Consider the following 23061-nt stretch of genomic DNA (forward strand, 5'->3'; position numbering starts at 1 on the left):
ACAGTCAGAAGGACATTAGGAATGTGTACTAATATATGTCTGCAGTTTATTCAGAGTCAGCAAGTTGACTATGTCTTGTTCAGATAGATTGTTTAAAGATTGTTGGTAAAAGACTCCTTCCCCATCACTGATTTCCAGTGTATTTATGTTGTGCAACAAACTATACATGACTTTTCAGTTGAGGTATTACATTAATGAGGCACTGAGTTTGCAGTTCAGTAGGAATCTAGACAGAGTGGTGTAGTGGAAAAGTTGTCTGACATGATGGATGACTAGCTGTAGGACATGAAGGAAGCCATACTTCTCTCTTGGCTTCGATTTCCACTCTGTAGTATAAGAATTAAACTGAGGACCTTTCCAGCTCTGAGTCTCTGATTTTTGTGGTGCCACTCAAGTCACTTTTGAAGTGTTTTCTTGGAGAGGAGGTGTTTGTTCCATAGCCTTTTATGGTCTCTCAAAGCCAGCCTAAATGTTCTGGAGTTTTGGAAATTTTTTTTCTCTGTTTGAAGTTACATGACATAAACAGATACTGAGCTTTGACCATAGTATTAGCTTTGTGCTACCAACAGCATTTTAGCAAGAGCAGGATTATTCCCAAACTAGAAATCTATTATAATTCAAATGTTGACGTAGAAGGGCTTCAAACACTTTGTTTTACATAGAGCCATTCTTACGAATATCTGGGATGCTCATTCTAATAATAACTGCAGTATGTATAATGAGGTATAGTTAAGAGCATGGACACTGGAGCTGTACTTCCTGGCCCACATCTGGCTCTGCCCCACATCTGGCTCTGCCCCTTGCTCATTTTGTGACTTTGAGCAAGTTTTAGTGACAGTACCTACCTAATAGGTTTGCTGAGGAATGAATATATGCCTGGCCTATGGTTCTATATATACTTAGGTGCTACTGTGTATTAATTATTTTTACATTCCAGGGTTCAGGCGCTCCTACGATATCTCCTTTAATCATCATAATAATCCTATGAAAGTAGTACCATCATTATCCTCATAAAGAGACAGAGGCTCAGAGAGGTTAAATAACTTGCATCACATAGGAAATAGATGCTAGAGTCATGAAACTAGTAGGTCTTTCTGACTCATTCCAAAACCCAGGCTCCTTCCTTATTTATATATACTGCTCTAAGCCCAGTCTTTTGGAAATTCTAAATGCTGTTAATTACTCGCTGGGCTTTGACTTAAGGAGGCAATTGGTGAGACCAAAGGCCCAGATAGCATCTGAATGCCTCTTTTATCACCAGGAAAAAATGATGTGTCTTTCAGGCCTCAGGGTTTTCTGTGAATTGTTTTAGTGCAATGTTCTTTTTTTTCTTTTTTTCCATCTCCTCTGCAGAGTGAGGCAGTATCAGCACCCAGTCCCATATAGGCTTTGCTTGACAATGGTCTTGGGGAGTATCTGGGCTGGATTAGAAAAGACTCCTTTGCTAGGTCTATCCTTAACTGAGGAGAGTGAAAATTGTAACATACAAAAATAATTGCAGTGAAGTAAATAACCTGACCATCCATATAACTCTTTATTCATCAGATTTTTTTTTTTTTTTTTTTTTTTTTTTTGCGGTACGCGGGCTTCTCACTGTTGTGGCCTCTCCCATTGCGGAGCACAGGCTCCGGACGCGCAGGTTCAACGGCCACGGCTCACGGGCCCAGCTTCTCTGCGGCGTGTGGGATCTTCCCGGACCGGGGCACGAACCCGTGTCCCCTGCATCGGCAGGCGGACTCTCAACCACTGTGCCACCAGGGAAGCCCGTCACCGATATTTTTTGAATATCTAGGTATCTGACATTTTAATCTGGGGTTTAGATCTTGGATTTTTCATTTGAAAACTTAAAAACGGCTTTACAGTGAAACAGCCTCATTGAAAATTTAACACCGATTATTCTGTATTTACAAAACTTTAAACTGCATTTGTTTTAACTACCTATAGCCAGTTTTGTCCCTTGAAAATCCTTTAACAGAAATAATGGCACACAAATAGGCTTCTGTCATTACTGAACCTCCTATGACAATACCATACTTAATGCTGAGTAATAGTAATTAGGATGGTGCTGGGTGTAGACATTTTGCATTTTGAGTCTGAGAAGATTTTAGCTTCATCTGAGTTGCTGAGTCTTTGTTCAGTATTTCAGAACAGTATCTTATACATGGGTTCCTAGTAATATAAATATTAAAGAGTGAACTGCATTTAAGAAATTCTGTAAGTACTCTGTCACTTTCATTTCATAGACAGGTGAACAGTGGAGTTAATGGTGAGATAATTTTATCCAGTTTATTTTGAAAAAGTTCTGGTATAGGTGATTTTTTTCTGTAAAGGGCTAGAGAGTAAATATTTTAGGTTTTGTAGGCCATATGATCTCTGTCACAACTCATGTTGTCTCTACTCAACTCTGCCTTTGTAGAGCACAAGTAACCATAGCAAAACATAACCATATGGGTGTGACTATGTTTCAATAAAACTTTATTTATGTAGACCTATTTTAATACTCTTGAATGGATCTGGTGGAGGGTCCAGTGAAGACACTTATTTGATGAAAACAGTTGTTTGAGCTTCTGGCAAAGTTGCCTGCCAACTTATAAAGGAGTCACAATAGTGTTTATATAAAAACAAAAGCAGTGTTTTGAAATATCATGGCTACTAAGGACCAATCTCACAGGAATTCTCTTTCCAAAATGGCATAATTTTGCTCTTAGTGAATGCTTATAAAAGAGTCTTGCATAATGTATTATTAATTTGGAAGCTATTACTTGGTCAGCTACATGTGCAGGTTTTTAGTTTTATTTGTACATTTAAAAATGATAAGTGGAAAATTCAATACCATTCAAGAGAGGAGAACTACTCAATACTTAAGTAGATATTTGCCAAACACATTTTGAGTTGAGTTTCTATTTTTAACTGACATACTGACTTAAGTTTGCCAAAACCTGATTGCATTTGGAAGGAAAATGGCATTGTTGCTATTTCCTCTGCACGAGAACATCTGAAACAGGCAACTGGCAGCAGGGAAAAGTGAAGGAGAGGGCAAAAATATAATACTTTGCGAGCTTGTTTTGTGTGTGTGTGGGGGGGGGATGTTTGGTACTAAATTTCACATCGAGTTAGGTTGTATTTTCTTTCACTCTGATCTTTAGAGTACCTAGTTTATTTTATACATTCTATATCCCCCTCAAGTAAATAAAGGAAATTCCATCTTATTACAATTAGACTGAGTTCAGTAACATATCTTTATTTTTGAGGTATGGTAATAAATCATTTTGTTAGATTTTAACCTTCTGATTCAAGTTGACTGATATTCTTATTTGTGATCTGTATTTTAAAAAGTTTAATTCTAAGTATGTTCCCTTCAGTGAGTAGTAATTCTGTTTTAGAACAAGAGTAATGGACTTAAGGTGTGCCAAATGGCTTAGAAAACATTTTAAAATAGTAACTTTACAAGTACTACATTTTAGACCTTAATGTGTAGACAGAATAGGTTAAATAGATTAACCAAAGTCATTCTGAAAAGCAAAGTAACACCCATATGAGTATTTTATCTTACATTACATTTTGTGCTTTTATTAGAACCATTGATTTGGTAAAAGCTCTCAACGTAGTATTATTATAGAAACTGTTTTGAATATGGGGTTGCAACAGACTTGGGGTTTGTCACCAATTTCAGGTTATAGCTGGGTGTCGTTTTGGATGGTGTTTTGTTTGAAGCTGCTATTTGTTTGTTTTACAGTAGTGGCATTGGGGTGTCATGGAGCCCTAGTCTGAATCCCTAGTAGGAAAGTTTTTTGTTTTTTTTTTTAACATCTTTATTGGAGTATAATTGCTTTACAGTGGTGTGTTAGTTTCTGCTTTATAATAAAGTGAATCAGTTATACATATACCTATGTCCCCATATCTCTTCCCTCTTGCGTCTCCCTCCCTCCCACCCTCTCTATCCCACCCCTCTAGGTGGTCACAAAGCACGGAGCTGATCTCCCTGTGCTATGCGGCTGTTTCCCGCTAGCTATCTATTTTACATTTGGTAGTGTATATATGTCCATGCAACACTCTCACTTTGTCCCAGCTTACCATCCCCCCTCCCCATATCCTCAAGTCCATTCTCTCTACGTCTGCATCTTTATTCTCATCTTAGGCCCCTAGGTTCTTAAGCCCCTAGGTTCTTAAGCCCCTAGGTTCTTCATGACCATTTTTTTTTTTTAGATTCCATATATATGTGTTAGCATATGGTATTTGTTTTTCTCTTTCTGACTTACTTCACTCTGTATGACAGACTCTGGGTCCATCCACCTCACTACAAATAACTCAATTTCATTCCTTTTTATGGCTGAGTAATATTCCATTGTATATATGTACCACATCTTCTTTATCCATTCCTCTGTTGATGGACACTTAGGTTGCTCCAATGGCCTGGCTATTGTAAATAGAGCTGCAATGAACATTTTGGTACCCTAGTAGGAAAGTTTTGAACAGGGTTCTGAGGAGTGTGGTTGTCAGATTTTGATGTATCCTTTAACAATTATCCTACCTAAAAAGATCAAGGGAACATGGAATTGGATGTTGCAAGTTTTAACTCTGATGTTTTTTCTGAAGGCAGATATTTCCTATTGCAGTGTGGATACCATCCTCTATTTAAAATAATGACATAAACTGGTTTGATATTTCACCTTTTTGATCATTCAGAAGCTGTTGTATGAATACATTTTCCAAGTAGATACAGAGAACGTTTTTTTTTGTTTTTTTTTTTTTTTTCCGGACGCGGGCCTCTCACTGCTGTGGCCTCTCCTGTTGTGGAGCAAAGGCTCTGGACGCACAGGCTCAGCGGCCATGCCGCTCCATGGCATGTGGGATCTTCCCGGACTGGGGCACAAACCTGTGTCCCCTGCATTGGCAGGTGGACTCTTAACCACTGCGCCACCAGGGAAGCCCCAGAGAACATTTTAAGTGAAGTTTTTTTTAGCAAGATTATGAATATTCATAAAAATTCCTCTTTTGGTCAGATTGACCCATCAAGCCTTATAATGGAAAAACTTCCATTTGTATTTAATTTCAGTTGGATTCTCTTTTAAGAAGCTAATAACCACATTCTAAATGTGCTTAAACCTGTCGAGTTAATAGGAAATATACTGAGCATTCTTAGACAGCAAACCAAAATACAAAAAGAAGGGGAAGAAACCTCAGATGTACATCATGATGGAGTAGATTGAATACTGTTATGTAGAAAGAACACAGCACTGGGAACTAATGATTATTTTAGTACCTATAATGTACAAAACTAATTCACTAGTTTGGGAATTGAAATACCCTCTGAGAAGTTTGGTAGAGATGTGCATAAAGGAGGGAGCCTATTTCAGACTTGGTGTGGGTTAGGGGAGGAATGTGTTTCAGGGTCCAACAGGAGGCCTGTCAAGAAATTATTTCTAAGAGAGAGCAGGAGCTCAGTGTAGCCATGCCAGCAGGGGAAAAGAGTGTTCTGTGAAGAAAAGTGGAATGAGCTAAGGCATGGAGGTATGAGAAGACGTTGAACACTGGGCATCTGTATTCATTCAGTAGATATGGTGATAAATGAGGAAGTGGAAAGTGGTGTGGTGAAGGATGAGGTTGAAAAGGATTGTTGGGTTTTAAATACTAAGGACCTTATTTACCAGGCTATAGCATCAGAACTTTGCCTTGACTGTGGCAGGGAGTCCCTGAAGGAAACTTAGATTCATATCCTCTTTGATTTATTAGCTGTGTTTATTTTTTATTTTTTGCGGTATGTGGGCCTCTCACTGTTGTGGCCTCTTTCGTTGCGGAGCACAGGCTCAGGATGTGCAGGCTCAATGGCCATGGCTTATGGGCCCAGCCGCTCTGCGGCATGTGGGATCTTCCCAGACCGGGGCACGAACCTGTGTACCCTGCATCAGCAGGTGGACTCTCAACCACTGCGCCACCAGGGAAGCCCTTAGCTGTGTTTAGTACTGCTCTTGCCCCACTAATGTGTTAAAACAACAACAACAAAGGAGGATGGAGTCTAGTTTGAAAGCTCTGTGATTTTTTTTTTGTTATTATTACATTAAGAAGTTTTTAAAAATTTTTATTATATCCAATGGCAGAGAAAATATGAGTTATCTTAAAGCTCTGAGATTAGGAGTTTAAAGCTCTTGGCTCTGATTCTGATTTCATTACTAATTTTGGCAGAGCATCTAGTCTCTTTTAGTCTCACATCCAGGTCAGATAAAATTAGGTTCTTGGACCCTTGTTTCTGCCCTGGTCCTGTTTATGAAGATGGGGGTGGGGATGGAGGTGGGTGCTCATGGAGAAGGCAGGCAAGCAAGCTAATTTCCATCAATAATGGTTAAATGAGTACTTCTGAAATTATTCTTTCTAGGGTATTTTGGCAGAAAATTCCAGGACAGTAGGACGTTGTAATTGAGAAGGATGATTTCCTGGTGGTTGAATTTCAGACGCTCTGTAACCTGGGTAGAAAATGAAGACCTTAAGACTTCACAAGTGAACTCTTAAAGTTCCCTTTCTTCTATCAGACAAATTAAGAAAATAATAATTTGCATCTACCTTATTCCCAGGATGAACTGAACTTGTAATAGAAAGGTGAAAGTTGTTGGTAATGTCAGGTTCAGCTCTTCTTTACTATTCCATCAGCCATTGTCTTATTCCGAATGGACCAGTTATCATCTCATGTTGGGTTGGTCTACTTGCTTCCATTATCTCCCAGCTGCAGTCCCAGATTGTTTTGTCATGTTATTAATCTTCTTTTTTAAAAAATTGTTGTTGGAGTATAGTTGATTTACAATGTTGTGTTAGTTTCAGGTATACAGCAAAGTTACATATCTACATATATCCACTCTTTTTTAAATTCTTTCCCCATATAGGCCATTACAGAGTATTGAGTAGAGTTCCTTGTGCTATACAGTAGGTCCTTATTAGTTATCTATTTTATATGTAGTAGTGTGTATATTGTCATTCCCAACCTCCCAATTTATCCCCCGCTTACCCTAATCTTCTTAAAACACGATTTTCATTATGTTATTCCCTTAATTTAAAAATCCATACTACCATTTTAAAATTTATTTATTTATTTATAGGTCTTTTTGAGTTCCTTAGAATCTCTGTAATATTCTCTGTGAATGGGGAGAGGAAAGCTTGGGATGTGCTGGGGAATTGAGTCTGACCTAATAAAACAAATCGTATTATTAATTTGTATTGTCTAAATAAAACTTTTTTTCCCTTGGCAAACATCCTTCAATCTAAAGTTACCTAAGGCATAAGTCCCTCATAGAAGGTCATGTGATTGGAGGTAGATAATCTTAGGTTGGTGAACATGGTGTTCCAGGGTTTCCAGAAACACACCTATCCATTTGCTGTAATAGTAGGGGAATGCCTGTCTTTGAGGGACAAACAATTGTTACTTAATAATTGATTTTCTCTTATCTTTTTGATATTTGAACTATGTAAAGCACCTTGCATTCTATCTGGTATAGTATATAGTTACTCAGTAGTGGTAGCTGCTGTTACTATTACTTAACCTATTCATTGTATACAGTTGCTGTTTAAATTCATATGGTTGTGCTAATAGCCAAGATAATTTACATGGTTGTTTCAAATTAGGATTAGTGAGACTTTAAAAGCATTTATTAACATTAAAATCATTATAGTATTGTTTTCTCTTCTCTTGTTTCTAATTTAATAACTACCAAAAAGAAAATTCAGGCTGGTTTTCCTCAATTTGTTCTAAATACTACATGATGCTTTTTGAGATTTTGTTACCTTCTAGAATTTTTCATTAGCAGCTATGTATGTTGATCAGCCTTGTTTTACTAAAGATTGATAATTAATGGGACAATGTGAAATTAGATAATAAAGCTTCTCTTGTAGAAAATGTTGCTATTATTCTTCCTTGCATCATGATTTTTATAATACTTAAATTTTATAACTCTCTGAAACTCCCTATAGGATGACTGAAAGATGATTTTCCTACCAGAAAGTGGCCTAGAATGATCGGTATATCACCACTTATAAGTTCAAAATTCTTATTAAAGCTCCGTATTCATCCTTCTTTCAGCTATACATCTTCTACCTTATGGATTTTTTAAAGCTTCTGTCACTACCTTAGTAGTGTTCTGAGTAGCTTGACTTTAATGTGCTGTGTATTTTACTGATGACTTTCAAAAAATTATCATGCATTTTTTAAAAAAAATAAATTTATTTATTTATTTTTGGCTGTATTGGGTCTTTGTTGCTGTGCGCGGGCTTTCTCTAGTTGTGTTAAGCGGGGGCTACTCTTCGTTGTGGTGTGCAGCCTTCTCACTGTGGTGGTTTCTCTTGTTGCGGAGCACGGGCTCTAGGCACGCGGGCTTCAGTAGTTGTGGCATGCGGACTCAATAGTTTTGGCTTGCAGGCTCCAGAGCGCAGGCTCAGTAGTTGTGGCGCATGGGCTTAGTTGATCCACGGCATGTGGGATCTTCCCGGACCAGGGCTCGAACCCGTGTCCCCTGCATTGGCAGGCGGATTCTTAACCACTGCGCCACCAGGGAAGTCCTGTCATGCATTATTGAACATTTAATTATTAAATTAGAAAGATGGTAACTTAAAATCTGATTTTACATACTCAGTAAATTCCTGTGATTAGAAAATTCTCTCATGGTGTTCTATTTATAATTAATATACCAAGTAAAACTAATTAGAAGTATCTGAAACCCCTGGCAGAATCTGTAATTAGACATGTGATTCATAATTAACTGACTCTTCTTATTCTTGCCTTTTCCTCTCCATTTGAATTAATTACTTGTGTTCTTCCTTAGTGATACCTGTCTTCATGTTCAAGACACTGATTAGAGTTCAGTGATCACTGTGGTATTTTTATAGAGAGTATGGTTTTTATAAGAACTTTGTTTTTAAACTTTGCTTAATAGTGTAAAAAAAAAACAAACCTTGAATCATATGCTCTATAAAGTATCACACTGAAGATTTTTGCCCACATTGTCAAATTAAGCATTTATTTTATCAGAGGCTGAAGACAAACATAGAAAATAGGCAGACTTGACCACTTTTCCTGTGTTGTACTTAAGGACCTGGATTTTTCTTGCCAGTCTGATCACTGTCTGCATAATTTTGACAGCATATCCATTGGCCTTGGGTCATTGAGTAGAGCTGGTATTAATTCATTCATTATTTTGATTAAAAAACAGTTCATTAAAGGTCTACCATATGCTAGGCTTTGGGTACAAAGAGGCAGGAATGATTTTCAGAGTATTTGTCAGTCACTACAACACAGACACCAGCCAGTCAAGATGGCCATAGCACTGGATTCAGGGTCTTGAAGGACCCCTGTATTCTTTTATACTGCATCAGGCTTTGCTGCTTTTGTTGTTGAGTTGGCGTGGTGGTGGTGGTGATGGTGGGGTGGGAAGACTGGGCCATCAGCAGCAGGTGCCTTAGAGCTGGTGAAGTTTGGGGCAGTGACTGTTTGCCAGACCATATTACGGAAGTATTTCAGCACAACCCTTAATGCTGTACTGGTATGTACCAGCTGAATATTAGCTCTGCCAAGAGGTGTTCAGTTCTCTGACTGTAGAGTCAGAGTTACTACCCAGTTTGAGAAGTACTTAATGAAAGTGTATAAGACAGTACATAGGGGAAGGTTTGCATGAGCCTTTTGGGGGAAAACTAGTAAAGACTTCTATGGTGACTAGAAATTTGCCATAGTCAGATTTGAGGAGGAGGTTCTAACCAAGCTGAGGGGAAAATAGCATTTGCAAAGGCAAAGGAGTGTGAAAGAGCATGGTGGATTCAGACATGAACAAATAGGAGAGATGGAAGATGAAGATGCCTTTCTCTGACCTTTGATCTTTTAAGCTGAATAAATATATATTAAGACCACATTTGTATCTTTGAAATTGCTCCATTTTTGGTAAAGAACTGCAAGACTGTTTGATATTCAGTTTCTTTAACTGTATCTAATTATTTTAGGTGTAGGGAAAGAAGGGAGAATAGGAATTTGTTACAGTTCAGGGCTGTACTAAAGATTGATAGAGCAAGAGGGCAATGAGAAAACTTCTCTGCTGATTCACTGAGAGGCTTCTAATGAGCAAACACAAATTCAAACAGATTGAGGATGGTAGTTTTTTTTTTTAATGACATAAAACTGTTGCCCATGAGGCTTTTTGGCTGACATCATGAAACTAATTTTGCTTAATAACTATGGAGGCCTACAAATTCAAACGTGTGGAAAAGGAAGTAAATTACTGGCCTGTCAGATTCCTGTTGCCTATCATCTTTTATCTGAATAGCAGCTTTTGTTTCCAGACTGTCAGGAGCAAGTATGTGGACCCCTTCAATGTTGTATTTGTATATGCTTGAATAATTTAATTCAGAGCCATCTAAATATAGCAAATCTGCAACAGTGAAAACGCTTTATCTTCTTACATTTGTGTAACTTAGGGAACATGTCTATGGATATCTCTTCTCATTTCTGAGAGCTCTTGAGATATGTCAAGGATTTGTAGGGGTGTAAGTTTTGCTTTTATTGTCAGAGTTGATGACTCATACCTTTGAAATATAATGAACTCATATGGACAGCAGAATAAACATTTTCTCTGTGACTGTTCAACTCAATGAATGATTTGAAAGCACCCACTATGTGCTAGGAATTGTGTGGAATACAAAGGTGAACTACTGGCATTTTTCTGGGTATCAAATTATGTGATTTTTTTCTCTCAAGCTATATTTAGTAAAAATGACTGTCTTGATGGTGTATGTGTGTAGCATAACAACAAAGGCTACAATAAAGGCTTGAGTTACTGGTAAACAGATTATTTGCTTCAAGGAGCGTTTTGAAAATAATGGTTTAAGTTCTTTTATGGCTTCATTTTTTACAAGATTTTCAATTAATGTTACTTATTTTCTTTCTACTTCCCATTACTCTGAATAATTAGAAATGAGGAGTATTTTCTGTGAAATATATATTAAATCCCAATATTAATTCAACAAGTGTTTAGATAGCATCTACTAGGCCCTAGGTATGGAGTGAGCTGAATAGCAAAGTTTGCTATCCATAGAATAAAATTACTCAGTAGAAAGGAAGCTAAAATAATAAAAACGTGAAAACTTTCAGCTCTTTTGGTATGCTTAATGTTATGAAAATAACAGAGTCAGTCTTAAATGCACAGAATTTACATTTGGTTTTGCAGGTATGTTGTATTTTTGTTGTTGTTCACAGAGGCTATCGGAAAACTTAAGAAGGTGTAGACTGTCTACTTTTTGAATACTGGTTACCTTAACCAGCATATTACATCTGTGTTTTTCTTTTTACTTTTTTCATATTGTGAGTAGCTCAGTTACTTTAGAAATTAAGGACATTCTGTGTGCTATCACTTGGCTAGAGCCAGATCTAGGGAAACAAAAAGATGGTGAGAATCCTTGCTGTAACAAATTGCCCTTTTGTACCTTTGTTCATTCCATTTCTACTTCCTGGAATGCCCCCTTTTCTTATCAAAGTCTTTCCCAAAACCTTACCTAAACATTTCCCTTGACATTTTACTCTTTGGAATTTCAATAACATTTTGTTTGTTGTACCTTTTGGGATATTTATTTTTTACTTTTTTTGTATGTACCTGAACTATGTTTTCTTTTGAATTATAAGCTTCTTGATGGTGTCATGAATGTTGAATTGGGCCATGAACTTTTAGTTTATTTCCAGTTCTTTACAGTCATAAATGTGCTATGATATAAATCTTTGGATTTTTTATTATTTAGAACAGAGTTCTGAGAGAGAAGTTACTAGGTCAAAGGGTTTGAACTTTTTAAAGCTCTTGTGTATTGCAAAATTGCTTTCCAGAAAGACTTTACCTATTTACACTACCACAATAGGGGTATGTGCAAAGATGCCCATTATATTGTATCATTATATTACTATAATTATGTTATTATATTACATTATAATTTGTAGCTGTCAGTATAGCTGTAGATTATGGTATAGTAACAATCCCCAAAATCTCAGTGGTTTAATACAACAATGTTTACTTTTTGCTCGTGCTACATGTCTAACACATATCAGCAGGGGGTCTTCTCTCTCTCTTTGGAGTCATTTAGTGAACCATCCTGATCAGAGCTCCATCTGGTTACTTCTTTCCATAATCACTGCAGCAGTGGGTAGGTCTTCCAGTTGTGTACAGGTTCCTAAAGCTTATGCCTAATAATATATCATGTCTATGTACATTTTAGTGGCTAAAGCAAGTCATGTAGCCAGAACTAAGTTGAAACAGGGCAGTGAAGTGCAGTTCTACTGTGAGTCTAGGAAGGAGGAGGACTGGAACAGCACTAATAACTAACATCTTATTTAAAAAACAACTCAAATTTTATGGATGAAAGATGATATCTCAATTTGATTTCCTTTGCCAATGTAGGTGAAATTTTCATAACTTATTAGCCATTTGTTTTATTTAATCTTCCCTTTTCTTGTTTTATAAACACATGCTGTTGGTTTACTTTTATATTTCCATATTTTTGAATTCTGTCGTTTTTGTGAGGATAGGCGGTCATGGTGGTGGTATTATGGGGAGTGCAGACTTTTAGAAAATGCCTTCTGTTTTGAAAACTTGAGCAGGTGAACAAAAATTATTTTCCTTGAATTGATCCCCCTCACCCTTGTTAATATATGTTTTGATAAGTTTTATATTTCAAGATTTGTCAAAATGTTTAAATAATTATAGACAATAGAAAGTCTAGCAGAATTTTACATTTGACATTTTACATTTTACATTTGACATTACATTGACATTTTACAAGCTTCTAAAGAACAACTTGAGCACAAAATTTTAGGGGGTAAACGATCAAGTTAGGGTTCTTCTCTTGAAAAAATGAAGTTCCCTACTCAGATTTAGTCATATTGACCATGTCTTTTTCCTTTTTTTCAATTCAGGTATCTGCCTAAACTGGAAGTTATGCTATAGAGATTTCTTTGTGGATTTGTCTGAAAACCTAAGGTGAGATATTTTATAAATGCATTTGCCTTTTAAGATATATTTTATAATGAGAAATAATTGTTTCTGAAAAATTTAAGGCATTAAAAATTTAATGTCTTTTCCTCTGAGAGTTTTAATAGGAGGCAAATACTATTTATTATAAAGCTACATATATAGCATGCTTACTTTTACTTTGTAGGACATTTGATTGAAACAAATGAAGCTGGTTCTAGCAATTAAAATAGTTTTGAGTGAATTTTTCCTTTGTTTTTTATACTTAAAGTTTGAAGTTCACACTGCTGTTCCCTGACACGCACTTGAGAAAGATATTGGCATTATAATCTGATATTCTTGAAGGCAAACCTTCAAATTAGTTAAGTCATAGATTACAACAACTGGTAACTATTTTAATAGTTCAGTTATTAAGAGTTTTCTACCACTCTGTTCTCTTGGAGTTGATTATTTTCTCTAGCTCCCTCTGTTTGGGGGGGTGCTTATAAAATAAGGATATATCCTTTAGTATGTTAGTGTTTGGTTTCTATAGATAGCATTCCACTCTAAAGATCGTATCATAGCTCTTTCCCTTTTCTTACATGTCTTGGCTCAAATCTTCTTCATCTTTTAATTTTTTAAATGTAACATTATAAGTCCATCATCTGGTCTTTCCACCTTGAGTCCAGCTGCTCTCTAAGCCATTCTTGTCACACTTACGAGGGTGCTTTTTCTAAAAGATAAATGTCATCATGTTAGTCCATGACTCAGAATCCTTCAGTACCTTTACAGTGTTCAAACGATATTTTAGACTCCTGCAGAGCAGTTATAATCTGCTTTATATCCATTTTTCCATCTCACTAGTGCTCTAGGAATGTTAGGAACTAACATTTTAAGAAAACAGCTTTACTGAGAAATAATTTACATACCATGAAATTCATCCATTTATTTAAATTTGATGTAATTTATTGTATTTACAGCATTATGCAACTATCACCACAGTCTAATTCTAGAATATTTTCATCACTTCAAAGAGACATCAGAACTCATTAGCAGTCACTATCCATTCCTCTCTCTACTCAGTCCCTGGCAGCTACTAATCTACTTTCTCTCTATAGAGCTGCCTATTCTGGACATTTCATATAAATGGAATTGTACAGTATGTGGTCTTTTGTGACTTATTTCTTCCATTTAGCATAAAGTTTTCAAGGTTCATCCATGGTTCATCATGAACCAGTATTTCATTCCTTTTTATGGCTAAATAATATTGTATTTTATGTGTCAGGAGTTTAGCTGAGCTTGTGAGAGAGAAGTGGGTTGGGGGGCAGGGGTAAGCGCTGAGCTTCCAGGTATCAAGGTAGCTGATTAAAAACAACATTCCAAAATGAAAGTAACATTCTAGTCTTTATTCACTTACTGAGATAGTATAAGCAAGAGGCTAAACCTGAGAAAGTGCAGGCCCTCTCACTCAGGTGAATCAGTACGGGGGTGGGGGGGTTGTCTCACTGCTGAGGGAGCCCCAAACAAAAGGTTCCTGCAGTTTTATGGACCCAGGGCTGGTTGGAGGGTGAGATGGAAGGACTTGGAGTGGAAAAGTACTGAGTCAGAGTAGAGAAAAAGTGTCTTTAATGTTTCCTTCCTAATGAGAAGATCTCAGAAGAGGCACCTGAAGAAAGGCCTCAGCTGCAGGCCACATATAAAGAAACTTCTGGAAGAAGGTACCTGGGCTAGGGATACAGCTGTGCTAAAGAGCATGGTCAGTCAGGGGTGCCTGGGTCCTTGACTGCAACTCTCTTCAGAGACTGCAGTGCACTGACTGTGCGCCAAGTCTGGTCAGGGGAGGGCAGATTTCCTATGTGAGGCCTGCCAGGGCCTTTGTAGTCATTTATGGTCAGGTTGGAAAAGTCACACGTCGATTTCTTGGTCAGGAGCTGGACTCTGCAATATGCATGTACCATATTTTGCTTATCTGTTCATCAGTTGGTAGACATTTAGGTTGTTTCTACATTTGGGTTATTATGAATATTTTGCTATGAACATTTGTGTATAAGTTTTTGTGTGTACATGTTTTCATTTCTCTTGGGTACATACCTAAGAGTGGAATTGCTGGGTCATTTGGTAAATCCATGTTTAACATTTTGAGGAGCTGCCAAACAGTTTTCCAAAGAGACTATCTATCATTTTTCATTCCCACCAGTGATGTATGAGGATTTGTTTCTCCATATCATCACCAACATTTGTTATTATCCTCTGCCTTTTTTTCTTTTTTTAAATTACAGCCATTCTAATGGATGTAAAGTGGTCTCATTGTGCTTTTTTTTTTTGCCGTACGCGGGCCTCTCACTGTTGTGGCCTCTCCCGTTGCGGAGCACAGGCTCCGGATGCGCAGGCTCAGCGGCCATGGCTCATGGGCCCAGCCGCTCCGCCGCATGTGGGATCTTCCCGGACTGGGGCACGAACCCGTGTCCCCTGCATCGGCAGGTGGACTCTCAACCACTGCGCCACCAGGGAAGCCCTCATTGTGCTTTTGATTTGTATTTCCCTAGTGGCTAATGATGTTGAATACCTTTTCATGCGCTTAATGGCCATTTGTATATCTTACTTTGAGAAATGTCTATTCAAATCCTTTGCCCATTTAAAAATTAGGTTATCCTTTTATTGTAAGAGTTCTTTATATATTCTGGATACAAGTCACTTACGAACTATATGATTTGCAAATATTTTCTCCCATTCTGTGAGTTGTCTTTTCACTTTCTCAATATTGTTCTTTAAAGCACAAAAGTTTTTAATTTTATCTATGTTTCTTTTGTTGCTTATGATTTTGGTGTTTTATCTAAGAAACCATTGCCTAATCCAACGTGATGGAGATTTATTCATATTTTCTTCTAAATGTAAGTTTTATTGTTTTAGCTCTCAAATTTAGGTCTGTGATTCATTTTGAGTTAATTTTTATGTATGGAGTGAAGTAGAGGCTCAGCTTCATTCTTTTGCATTCAGATATCTAGTTGTCCTAGGCCATTGGATTATCTTGGCACCCTTAAAGAATATCAGTTGACCATAAATGTAAGGATTTATTTCTGGACTTTTAATTCGATTCCATTGATTTATACATCTTTCCTTGTGCTAGTATCACATTGTCTGATTACTGTAGTTTTGTAGGAAGTTTTGAAATCACGAAGTGTGAATTCTCCAAGTTTGTTCTTATTCAAGGTTGTTTTGACTCTTCTGGTGCTTGCATTTTCTTTCTTTCTTTTCTTTTTTAAACTATTTATTTATTTATTTTATGGCTGTGTCAGGTCTTAGGTGTGGCACGCGGGCTCTTCATTGCAGTGCACATGTGGGCTTCTCTCTAGTTGTGGTGCACAGTCTCCAGAGCGCGTGGGCTCTGTAGTTGTGGCGTGCAGGCTTAGTTGCCCCACGGCATGGGGGATCTTAGTTCCCGGACCAGGGATTGAATGGGAGTCCGTGCATTGCAAGATGGATTCTTAACCACTGGACCACCAGGGAAGTCCCCCCTTGCATTTTCATATGAATTTTAGGATCAGCTTGTCAAGTTCTACATAAAAAGATCCGTCTGGGATTTTGATAGAGACTGTGTTGATCTGTATTATGAATCTGTAAATCAGTTTGGAAACTTTACAATAGTAAGCCTTCCAATCCATGAACATTGGAGGTCTCTTCATTTATTTAGGTGTTCTTTAATTTCTTTCAATGATGTTTTATAATTTTCAATGTATGTGTTGTGCTTTTTTTGTCAAATTTATTCTTAAGTCCTTTACTCTTTTTCATAGTATTGTGAATGGCATAGTTTCTTTACTTTTGTTTTTGGATTGTTCATTGCTGGAGTATAGAAATGTAATTGATTTTTAAATTGTGCACCCTTGCTGAACTCTTAGTTCAACTATTAGTTCTAGTAGTTATTACTTAGAATTTTTTTATATTTAGTATCTTGTCATCTGCAAATAGTGATAGTTTTATTTCTTCCTTTCCAATCTGGATGCCTTTTATGTCTTTTTATTACCTAATTGCCCTGACTAAAACCTTCAGCACAGTGTTAAATAGAAGTGGTGAGAGCAGTCATCCTCATCTTGTTCCTGATCTTAGGGGGAAAGAATTCAGTCTTTTAGCATTAAGTATGATGTTACCTGTGGGTTTTTCCTAACTGCCCTTTATCAGGTTGAGGAAGTTCCCTTTTATTCCTAGTTTGTTCAGTGTTTTTGTCATGAAAAAGTTAACATTTATTGAGACCTTTCAATATATGCCAGACCCTATGCTAAGACCCTATTTAATTTAATTTTCATCGTAGTCCTTTGAAATAGAGATTGTTATTTTATGTCATTGAGCTGGTAAATAGTAGAATCAGATTTCAGAACTTGTATGCTGAACGATTATCAATTAAATTCCCTGTACATACCATGCTGATTTATATGTGTGACTTTATACATTCTAGTTGCTGCCTCTTAGAATGCATGCTCCCTCTCTTTCTGCATCATGCAGCTACTGCAGCACTTTGTACCTATAACTGTCATAGTACTGTTTCACTGTGTTGTGATCGTTTGCATATATTTCTCTCATTTTAGAATCTGTGCTCCTTGAAGTCAGGGACTTTGTCGTATACATCTTTGAATCTCCAATGCATATCGTAGAGATAGAAGAGAGCTGTGTCACAGAAGCCAGGGGATTAGAGGGTTTCAAGAAGAGTGTCAGGAACTTCCCTGGTGGCTCAGTGGTTAAGAATCTGCCTGCCAATGCAGGGGACACAGGCTTGAGCCCTCCGGGAGGATCCCACATGCCGCAGAGCAACTAAGCCTGTGCGCCACAACTACTGAGCCTGCGTTCTAGAGCCTGCGAGCCACAGCTACTGAAGACCGTGCACCTAGAGCCCATGCTCTGCAACAAGAGAAGCCACCACAATGAGAAGGCCACGCACCACAACGAAGAGTAGCTCCCACTTGCCGCAACTAGAGAAAGCCCGCGTGCAGCAACACAGCCAAAAATAAATAAATAAAAATTTATTTAAAAAAAAAATGGCAGAAGTCAGCACTGTCAGATACTGCAGAGAGATCAAGTAAAGTAAGGTTCACAAAATGACTATTGGTTTAGTCTTTTAGTGGTTTTAGCAAGAGTAACAAGAGTGGTTTTTGTTTTTGTTTTTGTTTTTTTAGTGGTGGGGACGGAAACAAGATTCTGGTAGGTTAAGCAGTGAATGGGAAATGAAGAAGAGACTGTCAGGGATTAAGGACTACTGTTGTGAGAGGTTTAACTGTGAAGGGGAAGAATGAGTTTAGGGTGCTACATAGAGGAGAACATAAAATATTTTTTAATATAGGAGAGACTTTTGAGCATGTGTATGTACAGAGCTGGTGGGAGAAGGGACCAGTTACGAGCAAGCTTGTGGAAGTGGAGAGAGGAATGACACAGAGAATAGGCTCCCCTGCAGAGGTGAAAGATTGCATCTGGAATACATATTTGCCTGAAGTGGCCTGTTTCTTCTGAGGGAAGGATATGTCCATGGATGTAGCCAGAGATAAATTTATGGGAATGAATTAGGAAATATAGGCAGTTCCCCTTTTCTCTGAAGTGGAAAACAAGGTCCTTGGCTTGGTGATGTTGTGGTTGGCGATGTTCTGGAGGGAGGCAACAGGGGTGAGATATAGAGTTTGAAGGGAGTGGTGAAGGTTTGGCATATCTGCTGTGAGGCATGGGAGAGGTTGCTTGCCAGAAACATCGAAGTCTGAGAGCCTCTTTCTCCCTTCCCTCCATGTAAATTGAAAAAGCAGGTATGTGGTCAGAAATACAGATGGTACCAAAGGATTTACAGTGAAAAGTAAATCTTCCTTTCACCTTAGATCCCCTGTCCTTATTTTCAGAAGAAAGTTCCATTACCAGTTTATTAGCTTTCATATTATTTTTGCAAATATAAATATAAATTTTAAAATATCTATATTGGAATTTATTTTAATCCATGAGAATGTACTGTTCTACTTCTTCCTTTTTCAACTTCCTTTCATAACTTGGAGAGCTTTCTGTATATTTAGATCTACTTCATTCATGTTTACAGCTGCAGGATATTTTGTGTATGAATATAGTATAGATGATGTAACCAGCATTTAGATAAGTTCCAATCTTTACTCTCATAAAAGCCATGTTGAATGAATAAATTCTACCTTTAAAAATAAAAATTCATTATAGTACCTTAATTCTGTGCCTTAATTTTGGATTTGTTCTGTACACACACACCTTGAACAAACTGATAATATATACATACTAAAACTGAGTTGTCTTTAAAACATAAAGACATCTTCAATATTTGAAACTGATACCCTTAGTTATCACGCTCAATTTATTTCTGGGTTTGAGTGATAAAAAATTCTGTCTTCAGGTGTTTGCTATTTTTAACACTGATCCAAGAAACATTCCTATACATGACTCTTATAGTTCATGTGCAAGAGATTCTCCTGGGTATGGAACTATGAATGGAATTGCTGGGTCATACAGTATCAGTAGTAAATATTAAACTTAAAAAGATAATCCAAAGTTTATTTCTAGAGTGATTGCCCCATTTTATCCTTCTACCATACCATTAGTGTATAAGAGATCCTGTTGTTTTACAGTCTTTCCAGTACTTGGTGTTTTCAGACTTTAAAAATTTGCTAGTTGAATGATCTAAAATAGTATCTAGTTGTGATCTTTAAAAAAACTTTAAAAGCGAGATATAATTTTCAACTTTACAATAAAATGCACAGATCTTAAATATACAGTTCAGTGAATTTTGACATGTGCATATACCTGTATAATCCAATCTCCTATAAAAATTTAGAACATTTTTATTACCCCTTCAGTTTCCTCAGGCTTCTTCCTTGACATTCTTTTCCCTCACCAGAGTGAACCACTATTCTGATTTCTATCAATTTTTTTTTAAAAAAATCATCTTTTCTCACCATCACAAACTTCTTTTCTCCCATTCTCGCTCTCTTTCTTAATATGTCTTTTAAAAAATTTGTGGTCAAATATACGTAACAAAAAATTTATCATTTTAACCATATTTAACCATATTTAACCATATTTAAGTGTACAGTTCAGTGGTATTAAATGCTTTCACGTTGTGCAGCGATCACCACCATCTATCCCCATAACTCCTTTCATCTTGTGAAACAAACCCCCATTTCCCCTCCCCCCAGTCCCAGGCAACCACAATAATGCTTTCTGTCTTTATAACTTTGACTACTCTAAGTACCTCATGTAAGTGGAATCATACAGTATTTGTCTTTTAGTGACTGGCTTATTTCACTTAGCATAATGTCCTCAAGGTTCATCTGTGTTGTAGTATATTTTCCCTTTCTTTGTAAAGCTGAATAATATTCCATTATATGTATATACCATATTTTGCTTATCTATTCATCTGTTGATGGATACTTGGGTTGCTTCTATGTTTTAGCTATTATGAAAAATGCTCCTGTGAACTTGGGTTTACCAATATCTCTTCATGATCCTGCTTTCAGTTCTTTTGGGTTTATACCCAGAAGTGGATTTGCTGGATCATTTGGTAATTCTATTTTCATTTTTGAGGAATCACCATATTGCTTTCCACAGCAGAAGTACCATTTAAAATTCCCCTGAACAGTGCACAAGAATTCCAGTTTCTCCACATTTTGCCAAAACTTGTTTACTATTTTTTTCATAGTAGCCATACTAGTGGGTGTGAGATGTAGTTTTGATTTGCATTTCCCTAATGATTAGTGATGTTGAGCATCTTTTCCTGTGCTTATTGGCCATTCATATATCTTCTTGGGGAAATGTCTATTCAAATCCTTTGCCCATTTTTGAATAGGGTTATTTTTGTTGTTGTTGTTGAGTTTTAGGAGTTCTCTATATATTTTTGATATTAATCCCTTATCATATATATGACTTGCAAATATTTTCTCCCATTCTGTGGCTTGCCTTTTTACTCCATGAATAGTGTCTTTGGATGCACAAAACAAAAATTTTCACGAAGTCCAATTTGTCTGTTTTGTCTTTTGTTATCTATGCCTTTGGTGTTAAATCCAAGAAATCATTGCCAAATCCAATGCTCTGAAACTTTTGCCATATGTTTTCTTCTAAGAGAAAGGTCTTACATTTAGGTATTTGTTTTAGGTCTTACATTTAAGTATTTGATCCATTTTGAGTTAACTTTTGTATATGGTGCTGGTGAGGGTTCAACTTCACTCTTTTGCATGTGGATAACCAGTTTTCCCAGTACCATTTGTTGAAAAGACTTTCTTTTCCTCATTGAATTGCTTTGATGACTTTGTCAAAAATCAGTTGACAGGGACTTCCCTGGTGGCACAGTGGTTAAGAATCCGCCTGCCAATGCAGGGGACGTGGATTCGAGCCCTGGTCCAGGAAGATCCCACATGCCGCAGAGCAACTAAGCCTGTGCGCCACAACTACTGAGCCTGCGCTCTAGAGCCCACGAGCCACAACTACTGAGCCAGTGTGCCACAACTACTGAAGCCCGTGTGCCTAGAGCCCATGCTCCGTAGCAAGATAAGCCACCACAGTGAGAAGCCCGCACACCTCAACAAAGAGTGACTCCTGCTCACCGCAATCAGAGAAAGCCTGCATGCAGCAACAAAGATCCAATGCAGCCAAAAAAAAAAAAAAAAAAGTCAGTTGACTGTGTATGTGTGTGTCTGGGTTCTGTCTTCTGTTCCATTGATGTATTTTTCTTCTTTTTGCTGATACCATACTATCTTGATTACAGTAGCTTTATAAGTTTGGAAGTCAGATAGTGTAAGTTCTCTAATTTTGTTTTTCTTAAAGATTTGTTTTGGCTCTTCTAGGCTCCTTGTATTTTCATTTAAATATTAAAATCCACTTTACCACTTAGGTTTTAGGATTAACTTTTCATTTTCTGAAAAAACGTTTGTAGATTTTGCTTCACACTGTACTTACTCCACAGGTCAATTTGGAGTGAGTAGGCATCTTAACACTTTATAAACATGATATCTCACTCCACTTATTTAGATCATCTTTAATTTCTCGAGAGCTATGTATTTTTTTTAGTTTTCAGTGTACAAGTCTTCTACTTTGATTTTTTAATGCTATTGTAATGGCATTTTAAGTGTTTCATTTCCAGTTGTTCATTACTAGTATATCATTTAATTTTGTATGTTGGCCTTTGTAAGTTTTAGTAGCCTTTTTTTCCTTAAGATTTTCTAGGCTTTACTATGTAACTGATATGTTTGTAAGTAAAGACAGTTTTACTTCTTCCTATCATTTATTTTTTAAATTCTTTCTATCATCCTATCATTTTTCCCTTGCCTTATTTACTAACTAGAACCTCTAGTACAATTTTGAATGCAAGTGGTGAGAGCACACATCCTTGGATTGTTCCTGATTTGGGGGAGAAAGTTTTCAGTCTTTCACCATGAAGATGTTATCCTTGGGTTGAGTAACCCTTTCTATTCCTCGTTTGCTGTAAGGATTTTGTTTTTTGTGTTTTTTTAAATCATAGTGGATGATGTTGAATTTTAATTGTGGTCATAAAGGATTTTTAAAAGGAGATATAATTGTGACTCTCATACAGATATAAAATTTTCACTTGTCAAGTATTTTATTTAACTCACTATTGAGGAAACTGGTAAGATGTTAAAATCAGTTCAAAGGGAAATTTGAAGAGCTACTCATTTATGTGTAGTAAAGGGATGCTGAAATAAAATTTTCAAATAAATGCAAAAATTCGTATATCTCCTGTGCAATTACCAATTGTAATCCACTGGACACAAGTAATTTGCTCTGTTGTACACAAGAATAATTCACATTATCATCAATTTTCTACATTTCATCAAATTGAAAAATTGCTCAAAGGCAATGAAAGATGGAGGTGATGTATGTGTGAACTTGAGAGAAGATTGACTGATTTTTATTTGTTTGTTTCTTTGTTTTTTGGTCCATTACAAAGCTTTCCATGGTTTTTCGTGACACAGGGTCTTGCTTTGAAAATCTGTGATCCCCAGTGATGAACAGTTTTTCATACATGTGTTGGTTATATGTTGCATTCTGCTGTGAAATGCCTCTTCATTGTCTCTTGCCCATTTTTCTGGCCATGTTCTGATTGTGT

At 36.9% G+C, this 23061-nt stretch overlaps 1 protein-coding gene across 2 annotated transcripts in view; it reads left to right on the forward strand.

The window, feature by feature from the left end:
- The window catches only part of PEAK1 (pseudopodium enriched atypical kinase 1), a gene marked incomplete at its 3' end in the record, with an annotated part of 291481 nt that overhangs the window by 38687 nt on the left and 229733 nt on the right, over nt 1–23061 (forward strand). For both annotated transcript variants that reach the window (XM_082835965.1, XM_082835966.1), the window contains exon 2: nt 12923–12986. The remainder of the gene's footprint in view (nt 1–12922; nt 12987–23061) is intronic.

This window comes from Leucopleurus acutus (assembly GCF_964270905.1).
Source record: "Leucopleurus acutus genome assembly, chromosome: 1".
In the NCBI taxonomy this organism is placed as follows: domain Eukaryota; kingdom Metazoa; phylum Chordata; class Mammalia; order Artiodactyla; family Delphinidae; genus Leucopleurus; species Leucopleurus acutus.